Here is a 13,027-nt window from a genome sequence, read left to right as displayed (position 1 = left end):
GTAGGCTTTAGAGCGTCGCACGATGCAGCGTGCCTCGTTTTGGTCCTTGGGGAGCTCCTGCCTATTAAGGTAGGCCAAGAAGGGCTCGGTCCACAAGGCGATGACAGCCGTTATTTCATGGGCCGAAGATGCTATTTCGGTGGCGAAGCCTCCGATTACGTAAGAAGGTTCAAAAGTTGGGGTTGTGTTTGGAGTCGGACTAATGGTGCCGGACTCCCCTTCCCATGCCACAGACGGTTTGAACAATCTTTCTAAAAAGATGTTGGGTGGTACGGGGTCGCGTCTAGCGCCAATGCAGGCGAGGATATCGGCCGCTTGGTTGTTTTCTCTAGCCACATGGTGGAATTCGAGCCCCTAGAACCGAGCTGACATTTTGAGGACGGCATTGCGATAGGCCGCCATTTTCGGATCCTTGGCATCAAAGTCTCCGTTTACCTAAGATATTGCGAGGTTCGAGTCCCCGCGCACTTCGAGTGTTGAATGCCCATGGAGACTGCCATCCGAAGACCATGCAACAGAGCCTCGTATTCGGCTGCATTGTTGGAGTCTGTGAATAATATTTGGAGGACGTATTGTACCGTGTCTCCGGTGGGGGATGTGAGGACGACGCCCGCTCCTAATCCGGCCAGCATTTTGGAGCCGTCGAAATGCATGATCCAATTTGAGTGTGCGTCGTACTCTTTAGGGAGTTCGGCTTCTGTCCATTCTGCGATGAAGTCAGCCAGTACTTGCGACTTAATGGCCCGTCGTGTATTGTATGTTATGTCGAACAGAAGGAGCTCAATAGCCCATTTAGCAATTCGGCCTGTTGCCTCGCGGTTATTTATTATGTCATTGATTGGAACTTCGGAGCCCACCGTGATTGAGAACTCTTGAAAGTAGTGTCATAGTTTCTGGGATGCCATGAAGACCGCATACGCTATCTTTTGATAGTGTGGGTACCGAGATTTACATGGAGTGAGGACAGTGGACATGTAGTATACCGGCTTTTGGAGTGGGAACTTTTGTCCGTCTGCCTCATGTTCGATGACGAGCACTAAGCTCACAACTTAGTTTGTTGCGGCTATGTATAATAGCATGGGTTCGCCCATATTTGGCGCGGTCAGGATTGGGTTGGTGGCCAAGAGTGCCTTTATTTCTTCCAGTCCGGCCATGGCCGCATCCGTCCACTCGAAGTGTTCGGTGCGTCGAAGAAGGCGATACAAGGGTAGTGCCTTTTCTCCTAAGCGGGAGATAAAGCGGCTTAAGGCAGCCACACATCCAGCTAGTTTCTGGATCTGTTTGAGGTCTGTTGGGATAGCCAACTGTGACAGAGCTCGGATTTTTGCCGGATTGGCTTCAATTCCTCTATTGGAAACGATCAAGTCGAGCAATTTTCTAGAAGGTACTCCAAAGACACACTTCTCCGGGTTGAGCTTGATGTCGTATGTTCGGAGATTATCGAATGTAAGCCTCAAGTCGTCTATTAAGGTTTCGACGTGTCTTGTTTTGATGACCATGTCGTCTACGTAGGCCTCTGTTGTCTTGCCGATTTGTTTTTCCAGGCATGTCTGAATCATGCATTGATAGGTTGCGCCGGTGTTGTTTAGCCCGAAGAGCATGGTGTTGAAACAGAAGGGGCCGTATGGGGTGATGAAGGCTGTTCCAGCCTGGTCGGACTCCGCCATCTTGATTTGATGGTATCCGGAGTATGCGTCGAGGAAACACAATGAATAGTGTCCTGCGGTGGCATCGATTATCTGATCAATGCGGGGGAGGGGGAAGGGATCCTTAGGGCAAGCTTTATTGAGGTCTTTGAAATCGACACATAAGCACCAGGATTTGTCCTTTTTTGGTACCATTACCAGGTTTGCTAGCCAATGCGGATGTTTGATGTCTCTGATGAATCCGGCTTCGAGTAGCTTGGCTAGCTCTTCTCCCATGGCTTGCTGCTTAGGCTCTGAGAAGCGCCTAAGAGTCTGCTTCACTACCTTGTATCCTTTTAGTATATTGACACTGTGTTTGGCCAGCCTGCGTGGGATGCCCGGCATGTCTGAAGGATGTCAGGCAAGAATATCCCAATTTTCACGCAGGAAGTCTCACAGTGCAGAATCTATTGTGGGGTTCAGCTGTGTCACTATGGAAGCTGTCTTTGAAGGGTCCATTGGGTGGACCTGAAATTTGACTATCTCGTCCGCTGGCTTGAAGGAGGTGGATTTAGGTCGCTTGTCGAGTATCACGTCGTCTCTGTCCACTGTTGCTCGTAGTGTTGTTAGCTCTTCAGTCGCGAGGGCTTCTGATAATGCCTCCAGGGCGAGAGCGGCAGTTTTATTTTCGGCGCGGAGTGCGACTTCCGGATCACTAGCTAGAGTGATGATTCCATTGGGCCCGGGCATTTTGAGCTTCATGTACCCGTAATGGGGTATAGCCTGAAAACTCGTGAATGCGTCCCGCCCTAAGAGGGCGTTGTATCCGCTACTGAACGGGGCTACTTGGAATGTAATTTCTTCAGACCTGTAATTCTCCGGCGTGCCGAATACCACATCCAGTGTGATTTTTCCCGTGCATTGTGCCTCTCGACTAGCGATGATTCCCCTGAAGGTAGTGCTGCTTCGTTCAATGCGGCTCTTGTCAATTTACATCTTGTTGAGGGTTTCCTCATAGATGAGCTTTAGTCCGCTTCCGTCGTCCATGAGCACTTTAGTAAGCCTGAAGCCATCCACAATTGGGCTAAGGACCAAAGCGGTTGGTGCTCGGACTATCCGGAATTGGGGTTCGTCACTGGCATTGTAGGTTATAGCCGTGTCGTTCCATGGGTTTATTGTTGCCATGTGGCAAACTTCTGCGAGGCTGCGCTGAGCTGGCTTTCGCCTATTATTTTAGGCGAAAGTCTCGAAGACTGCAAATACCGTATTGTTGTCTCCGGCGGGATGTTTTATGAGGAGATCTTCACAGCTCTTTGCCACCTGCCGGAGTATCCAACATGCTCTAAGGCTATGCGTTGGCGTAGTATCCGGTGTGCTATGAATCTTGCACGGCCCGTTTAGCCATTCTTCCAATATGGTTCCGCGCCTTGCGGCGGGTTTTATTTCTTTGGTACTTGAATCGGGTGACTTACGAGAGTTTACCCTTTTAGTTCGTACATGGGATTTGCCTAGAGCCGGACTGTCCCAGAAACTTGTTTGGGTTTTCCATGCACTTTCCATCACGCAGTACTTTTGCACTATGGCCACTAAGTCAGCGAAGTGTACTATGTCACGGCGGCTTAGAGCATTGAGAATCCCTTTGTCCGTGCAATTTTTGCAGAAGAGGGAGATTGCATCTACCTCGCGACAGTCCTTGACCCTGTTTATCACAAGGAGGAATCTGGCCCAGTAGTGACGTACTGTTTCTTGGGGCTCTTGTCTGATATGGGAAAGATTGGATAAATCTAGGTGGGTGGGCGGATTTGAGTCAGAATCCCGACCCGATCTGAGACCCAGGGGGAAAGAAGCTTCCGAGCTTGACGGCTCGGGTTCTAGGGCATTGCCCAACTTCTTCGGCCTGCCCCCTAATCCTGAGTCTAGGACCGGGGTCATGTCCTCCCGCGAGCGGGTGTCCGGCTCGAAGAGCTCGGCAATTCGGACATAGTTCGTCCTCAAAGTGGAGGGATAATTAGGATGATGCTCTTCCACTACCGCTATCTCATGAGTGACCGGTGGAGAGTGAATCTCCCTTTGATCGGGTTTAAGCCCGATCTGGTCATAGTCCGTAGCGACGTCCAGGGCGGTGATGCGATCCAAGATCTCATTGAGGGAGAAGAGCTCCATTGGATCCATCTGTTCGGAGAATTCCGAATCAACATGGAGGCTATTTTTAATGACCTGAGAAGTCATTGTCGGCACAATGGCCGTTCGGGCGGTCATAACGAAGCCGCCCAGCCGGAGAGTTTGGCCTAGAGCCAAGCTTCCCCCGACGGTGATGTTGTCTTTGACAACAAGACGAGCCATCAAGCCTTATCGTGACAAAACAGAGGAACTCTCAATGAAAGCACCAATGTCGGTGTCAAAACCGGCGGATCTCCGGTAGGGGGTCCCGAACTATGCGTCTAAGGCTAATGGTAACAGGAGACTGGGGACACGATGTTTACCCAGGTTCGGGCCCTCTCGATGGAGGTAATACCCTACTTCCTGCTTGATTGATCTTGATGATATGAGTATTACAAGAGTTTATCTACCACGAGATCAGAGAGGCTAAACCCTAGAAGCTAGCCTATGATGTGATTCTTGATGATGATCGTAAGTCCTACTGACTAAACCCTCTGGTTTATATAGACAACGGAGGGGGCTAGGGTTACACAGAGTTGGTTTACAGAGGAGGAGATCTACATCCGGATCGCCAAGATTGTCTTCCACGCCAAGGAGAGTCCCATCCGGACACGGCACGGAGTCTTCTATTTTGTATCTTCATAGTCCAACAGTCCGGCCAAAGTATATAGTCCGGCAGTCCGGATACCCCCTTATCCAGGACTCCCTCTGTCTCCGCAAATGCTTGTTGATGTGTGGTTATTGGTGTGCTCTTGGCCGGCTCCACATGAAGAAGATTCTTCGGCCATTGCAGCGCCAACCCATGCAGCTTCCAATTCGCGGCAGGGCCTCGTCGTCCTCTCCCACATGCCGTACTGTAGGAGGCAAATCCTTGTGCCCTGATTTCACACTGGACAAGTTAACCCTGAAGTGTCCAGCGGGGATCAGCTGGTTATGGAACGTGGGTTCCAATGGGTTCATTATCACCCCCTTTCCACGTCCACCTTCTGGCCTTTGATCAAGTAGAGTATGGTGCATGGGGTTTCGTCGGCCTGCAAACACATGTCTGTGGCATAAAACATCTGAAAGGCAACGAAAATGGAATATTCTATATATATATATATATATATTTATATGTTTGTGTGACATGTAATTACCGTGACGGCATTGAGCTCAGCCAAAGACAAAGGCCCGCGTAGCATGCTAGAGACTGAGGACTGGCTGCTATGAGCGGGAGCATGTGCGAGAGGAGGCCCGGTTGCGTGAGCAAGTGATGGTGCGGTGGTGTTGTTGTTCACGGAGTTGCTCGCGCCGAAACTGGGCAATGGGAAATCATGTACCGTCTTGTATGGATTTTCCTTCGTCCAGTTGATGATAGCTGGAACCAAGTTAGTAGCAAAATGATTTCTGTAGGCAGTTACAACTGCATTGACTGCCTGATGTAGCAACTCATTTTTCTCCTCGGCTGTTTTTTTCGCGTCCTCGGCTGCTTTTTTCTCGGCTGCAAGCTTCATCTTCTTGTTGATGTCTGCCTGACTAAACTTCTTTTTCTGCTTCTTGGCCTCCGGGCCCTCGTTGTAAAACACCTTCCACGTGGCGCTGTCTCGAGCGGCGTGCACACGACCATACTGCGGCCGCTGGTCCAAAGGGAGTCCCTTAAGTTCGTTTAAGGCCCGGTTGAGATGGGTGTCCCACTTGGGCCTCATCGAAGAAGTAGGGCTTTTGGCTGCTAGCTGGTGTTGCTTCTCCTGCAGAAGGAACATGAACCATTTAGGAATGTGTAGTTGACCAGATCTGGAGCTAAATGTAAGGTGTTAAAAGAATAATTACCAGTAGTCTAATCAATTTCCTTGTGATCTGGTCCGTGTAAAAAACCTTCTTTTCCTTGTCCACTTGTAGCGGGCCCTGATGAAGTCATGCTCCAAGGGGTTGGTGAACTTCACGAAGGGGTCTAGGATACCCACGGCTTCACGTTCTGCGTCCTCCTTATCCCATATGGGCCTTTTACCGAGGTAGTCGCGGCTTCCAAGGCGATGCTTCCCCGTGTTCCTTTGCTGAAGGCTCTTGAATTTTGCAGCCTTAGCCTTGGCTACCTCGGTAGCGCAAGTGTCCTCGAACTTTTCGAACTCCTCTTCCATAAGTGTCAAATTTTCCTCCAGAATCTTGGACAGGGGTTCCTCAGCATCAATAGCTCATTTCACCCTCCCTTTCGGAGGAAAAATCATTGCTGAATATGACCATGGCGTGATTGGTAATCTTTTTTATCTTCGAATCATCCCACGGTTGTTCTATGTTATCATCCCGGTCGGGGAACTTGAATCTCTTGTGCAACTTCATCAGGAGCAACTGCGTCAAATGTTCTTTACTCCTTAAGTCATCGTCGTTGATGCTCGCACATTCCCGTAGGATGCATCCTACATGGTTCCCGTAGCACTTGCGAGGTTCTTCCGGCTCTAATGGCTCAAACTTGCCAGGTGCGATCTTTGTGATCACCAGTCGTCCAATCCCTAGTTTGTTAGGTTTTCGTATCCTTTATTTCTTCTGCTTCTTATTTTCGGCAGAGGCATCTGTGCCGGTACCTTCCCCGCTGGTACCTTCCCCGCCGGTCTCGGCGCCGCCATTGGTGCCGGCGCTATCGGTGTCGATGTCAGCGTCAGTACCATCATCGAGGCCGACCTACAAACCTTGACTTTTCTTAGCAGTCAAATAGTCGAGGTACTCTTGTTCACCCTCATAATCCATCTCGTCTGCATCTTGGTCAGAAGGCCCAGTTTCTTCGTTGTTCGACATGTTTCCTATGATTAAGTCTCCTCATTTAATTTTGAGACTATGAAAAAAATGAGAAATGACATAAAAAAGAAATCTATGTTTACCAGAATGTCGTTTCCGAACAACTCCCAGCACTCGATATGCCTACTACCTAGCACAAATCATGCGAAAATTCACGGAAAATTTTGACATGACCTTTGCTAAAAAATGGACATATCGAGCGCCTAAAATTCACCGGAATGGAACTAAATCAACATTCCGGCGTAACATAGGCCATTCAGATCATTTACCCTGCACATAATCATCATGTCCAAATAACATGTCCAAATTCCAAATATGGCATGTCCAAAACATCACATGTCCACATATCACATGTCCACTTCAAATTTGCATATAAAAGGAGAAAAATATAGAACTTGAAGAAAAAACCTAGCAAAATTCATAACTAAATATATAACCTAATTAACCATCTGCCCTAACTAAAACCTAAGTCTTTTAACCAAAGAACCCTAGCTACCAGAGAGAGAAGGAGTGGTGGGGGCTTACAGAGGGTGCAGGCCCTGACGATGTTCGAGGTTGGGAGGGGTCGGGGTTGTGGTTGTAGTCGGGGTTGAGCGCCGGGGCTAGAGCCGGGGTTGGAATCGGGGTCGGGGCCGTGGGCGAGCGCCGGGGTGGGGGTCGGGGCCGGTGCCAGAGCCGGCGCCGGCGACGGGGTCGGGGTCGGGGGCATGGTCGGGGGTGAGCGTAGGGGCGCGGAGAGGGCAGGGCTCCGGCGGCGCGATGGGGGAAGAGAGAGTGTGGGGATTTGGGGGGAAAGAGGCGGGATGGAGAGAGGGATGGGGATTTGGAGGGTTAAGTGGGCATAGTAGTAGCGCGTTTTAACAAAACGCGCTATAGCTACTCCAGCTAGCTATAGCGGTTTTGTGTAGAAACCGCTACTGCTATCTTGACTAGCTGTAGCTCTTTTCTCACAAAAAGCTCTGCTGCTATATAGCAGTTTTCCTATTCGTTTCCTTCTATTTTCTTTTCCTTTATTTTCTCTCACTTCTATTTTTTTCTGAGAGAAGTGAATGAAGGGAAGGCTATATATATTGCATCATTTGACGGTTAAGTATGTGTACACAAAATAGGAACATATATATTACATCATTGGACCCATGCATAATAATGGCTAAGTGTGTATACAAAATAGGAACATACGCAAAATTGGAACATCATTTGACCGATAACATACGGTTCCTCGGCGTTGACATTTTCGTTTTTGAGTCAGCTTCTTTCCCTTCTTGGTCGTTGACGAATAATTGAGCCCCTCATTGTGACTTTTCCTTTTCCATGGAGTACAATTTTCTTAGGTAATGTAGTATTGCTTCTTCTTTTGACGTATACTTCATCATCATCGTCATCTTCCCTCATTGGGTTGCCGTACTGATCGTAGTCTTCCTCGTTGGCGACTCCATCCATTCCAATGATGTTCCTTTTGCCTCTCCTCACGACAACACAGCTGGGATTGCGCGGGTCAGTTATGAAGAAGCATTGTGTCATGTGCTTAGCGTGTACCGATGGCTCATTTTTTTGCGGTAGCATTCACGGTAGCGCTCTTGGCGTCGGGTATAGTCATGGTAGTGAAATTACGGTTTTCTCTTTCGACATTCTTAGCCCATCTGACACGGAACATCGTCGTGTTCTGCAGTCCCGAGTAGTCAAGCTCCCAGATCTCCTCGACCCTTCCGTAAAATCTTTCAGTAATGATGTTGTCGCTGCCGGTCATGCATTCCATCGTCACCCCAGAGTTTTGATCATCACTGTCCATATCTTTGGCCTTCGTGTAGAACGTGTATCCCTTGATATCGTATGCCTGATAGGTTACGAGGTTGGGCGAGGGGCCATGTGGTAAGGCGTATATGAGCAATCCGTCCTTAGAGCCCTCCTCGAGGGGATTAGCAATAATATGCTCTTTGAACCAATGCAGGAAAGTGGAGTTCTGCTCTCTAGTAACTTTGGTGTCTGTCCTGCATACCCCCCGGTCATGATACTTCTTTGCGATAATTTCTTTGTGCAGTGCCACGAAAGGATCTAACTCGTCTAGGTGTTGTAGCACTACCAAGTTTGCTCTGTCAAAGTCACTGCATCGATCTGAGTATGCCACGTGCAGTTACCTACGACCGTTGGAGTGACCTTCTCCTTTGAGCCTCCCATCGTGCTTGTTAACGGGCAACCCAACACTAACACCAGGCAGCTGGTCTGCGTCAAATAGAAAATTCTCGCAGAAAGAGATGCACTCTTGTGTCAGATAGCCCTGGACGATGCTTCCATCCGGACAGGACATGTTAGGAACGAATCCTTTGATGATCCCATTCATCCTCTCAAACGACATCATGTTGTGCAGACGGCCCCAGGTCTATTATGTCATCCACAATATAGACACACAGATGCACCATCACGTCAAAGAACATGGGCGTGAAGTACGTCTCAAGCTCATTCAGTATCACCGATCCTTCTTGTAGCCTTCAGAGCTGCTTCACACTGATCGACTTTCAAGAGATGACGCTAAAAAAGTTGCAGAGACCAATAAGCGTGTCACGGATGTGCTTGTCCATTATCCCTCTAAGGGAAACAGGAAGTATCTGTGTCATCATCACATGAAAGTCATGGGACTTCATCTCGCTAAACCTTTTCTTGTCCGTGTCTAGATATCGGCTTATCTTGCCACAGTAACTGGAACTAACTTTGACTCCGGTAAGGCACTTAAAGAATTGATCGGTCTCAGCTTGACTTAAGGTGAATCGAGAAGGGGGGCAATATTTCTCTTCCTTTATTTTCTTGCCCTTCTTCTCCCACGCCTTTGTCTCCGTCTTTGTCTCGTCTGACTTTTTACGGGGCGGCATGTGCAGATCTTCCCTGAAATTCAAATCTTGCAAGTCTTTTCTTGCCTTCGGCCCATCCTTGGTCTAATCCGGCATGTTCATCAGTGTCACGAGCAAGCTCTCAAGGATATTCTTACAGATATGCATTTGATCAAGGCAATGAGGTGTATCGAGTTTGTGCCAGTACTCCAAGTCCCAGAACACAGACCTCGTCTTCCATACCTTCAGCAGCGGCTCCAGTGCCTTTTTCATCGTCTTTCCCGGCATGGGGCACTGCTCCCAGTTTTTCAACAGCTCATCGATTTCGGCGCGACTCCGCTTACGTGGAGGTCCTCGATGCTCAGCATGACCATTGAATAGATCTCCACGGTTCCTCCACGAGTCGTCCGGTTCGAGCCATCTTCGATGCTCCATGTACATGATTTTTTCAGACCCGCCATCTTTCCTTGACATTAGCTGCTGAGACGTCATATCATCCATGCACCGCGTGCATCCGCAATATCCATGGCACACCTGGCCTGTGTCATATCCATAATTGAGATAGTCGTGCACCATCGTGATCAGCACGGCTCTCATGTAGAAATAATCGCCTTTGCTGGCGTCCCATGTCTTGGCCGGTGTTTTCCATAACGTGTCTAACTCCTCTTGAAGTAGCCCCAGATACATATTAATATTATTTCCTGGTTGTTTCGGCTCTTGAATCAGCATGCTTGAGGGAGTCCTGGACTAGGGGGTGTCCGAATAGCCGAACTATCATCATCGGCCGGACTCCAAGACTATGAAGATACAAGATTGAAGACTTCGTCCCGTGTCCGGATGGGACTTTCCTTGGCGTGGAAGGCAAGCTTGGCGATACGGATATGTAGATCTCCTACCATTGTAACCGACTCTGTGTAACCCTAGCCCTCTCCGGTGTCTATATAAACCGGATGGCTTTAGTCCGTAGGACGAACAACAATCATACCATAGGCTAGCTTCTAGGGTTTAGCCTCCTTGATCTCGTGGTAGATCTACTCTTGTAACACACATCATCAATATTAATCAAGCAGGACGTAGGGTTTTACCTCCATCAAGAGGGCCCGAACCTGGGTAAAACATCGCATCCCTCGTCTCCTGTTACCATCCGCCTAGACGCATAGTTCGGGACCCCCTAACCGAGATCCGCCGGTTTTGACACCGACATTGGTGATTTCATTGAGAGTTCTTCTGTGTCGTCGCCGATAGGCTCGATGGCTTCTTCGATCATCATCAACGACGCAGTCCAGGGTGAGACCTTCCTCCCCGGACAGATCTTCGTATTCGGCGGCTTTACACTGCGGGCCAATTCGCTTGGCCATCTAGAGCAGATCAAAAGTTACGCCCATGGCCGTCAGGTCAGATTTGGAAGTTTGAACTTCACGGCTGACATCCGTGGGGACTTGATCCTCGATGGATTCGAGCCACAGCCGAGCATGCCGCACTGTCACGATGAGCATGATTTAGCTCGGCGGCCGGACAGTACCCTGGAGGCCGCACTTAAGCCCGCTCCGATCTTCAATTCAGAGCCGGCTGCGCAGATCGAGGACAGATGGTTAGACGCCGCCTCGGGGGCTACAACCTCTACGGCAATAGAGCCGAACACTGATCTTGTCCCTCACGAAGCTCGTGACTCTGAGGTGTCGGACTCCTTGCCGGACTCCAAACCTCCCGCGAACCCACCAATCGAATCCGGTTGGGCGCCGATCATGGAGTTTACTGCCTCGGACATCTTTCAACACTCACCTTTTGGCGACATCCTGAGTTCTCTAAGGTATCTCTCATTATCAGGAGAGCCCTGGCCGGACTACGGCCAGGACGGTTGGGATGCGGACGACGAAGAAATTCAAAACCCACCCACCACCCACTTGGTAGCCACTGTCGATGATCTAACCGACATGCTAGACTACGACTCTGAAGACATCGACGGTATGGACAACGATGCCGGAGACGACCAAGAACCAGCGCCTACCGGGCACTGGAAAGCCACCTCATCATATGATATATACATGGTGGATATCCCAAAGGATGGGAATGGTGAAGGGGCAGCAGAGGATGACCCCTCCAAGAAACAGCCCAAGCGCCAGCGTCAGCGGCGCCACTCTAAATCCCGCCATAGCAAGAATGAAGATTCCGGCACCGGAGATAATAACACCCCAGATAGTGCCGAAGACAACCCACTCCAGCAAGATTCAGCACAGGAGGACGGGGACGCCAGCCCTCAAGAGAGAGCGGCAAAAGAAGAGGTAGAGGACTACATGCCTCCCTCCGGAGACGAGGAAAGCCTCGACGATGACAAATTCGTCGTGCCTGAGGATCCCGTCGAACAAGAGCATTTTAAACGCAGGCTTATGGCCACGGCAAACAACCTCAAGGAAAAGCAGCAACAGCTTAGAGCTGATCAAGATCTGCTAGCCGATAGATGGACTGAAGTCCTCATGGCCAAAGAGCATGAGCTCGAACGCCCCTCCAAAAGTTAACCTAAACGCAAGCTGATCCCCCGATTAGAGGAGGAGGCGTATGAACCTGCATCACCAATAGACAATACGGCTGACCGACCACCCCGTGGTCGCGACAGAGAGGCCCCTAGGCCCTTCACTAGAACCGTACCCCGGCATCACCAATAGACAATACGGCTGACCGACCACCCCGTGGTCGCGACAGAGAGGCCCCTAGGCCCTTCACTAGAACCGTACCCCGTGGTCGAAGAGCACAAAGCCACAGGGGGACGCTCCGGACTTGCGAGATATATTGGAGGATAAGGCAAGACAATCAAGATCGATCTATGGATCGCGTGGGCGCCCCATGATACGTGACGACAACCGTCGTGCCGGACACAGTAAGTCCGGCCGGGCCGAACAAAATAGACAAAGCTCTCTCGAGCTTCGTCATGATATCGCCCAGTACAGAGGCGCCGCACACCCACTATGCTTCACAGACGAAGTAATGGATCATCAAATCCCCGAAGGGTTTAAACCCGTGAACATTGAATCCTACGATGGCACAACAGAGCCCGCGGTTTGGATCGAAGACTATCTCCTCCATATCCACATGGCCCGCGGTGATGATCTTCACGCCATCAAATATATCCCACTGAAACTTAAAGGACCAGCCCGACATTGGCTTAACAGCTTGCCAGCAGAGTCAATTGGGAGTTGGGAAGACCTGGAAGCCGCATTCCTCGATAACTTCCAAGGCACGTATGTGCGACCACCAGACGTCGATGACCTAAGCCACATAATTCAGCAGCAAGACGAATCGGCCAGACAATTCTGGACACGGTTCCTAACAAAGAAGAACCAAATCGTCGACTGTCTGGATCCAGAGGCCCTAGCGGCCTTCAAGCACAACATCCGCGACGAGTGGCTTGCCCGGCACCTAGGACAGGAAAAGCCGAAATCCATGGCAGCCCTCACATCACTCATGACCCGCTTCTGCGCGGGTGAGGACAGTTGGCTAGCACGCAGCAATAACCTCACCAAAAAATTTGGCAGTCCGGATTTCAAGGACCGTAATGGCAGGTCGCGTCGCAACAAAAACAAACGCCGCATTAACGGTGAAAACAGTGAAGACACGGCAGTCAATGCCGGATTCAGAGGCTCTAAACCCGGTCAG

The sequence above is a fragment of the Triticum aestivum genome, chromosome 3B (assembly GCF_018294505.1).
Source record: "Triticum aestivum cultivar Chinese Spring chromosome 3B, IWGSC CS RefSeq v2.1, whole genome shotgun sequence".
In the NCBI taxonomy this organism is placed as follows: Eukaryota; Viridiplantae; Streptophyta; class Magnoliopsida; order Poales; family Poaceae; genus Triticum; species Triticum aestivum.
This window is presented reverse-complemented; position numbering follows the sequence as displayed.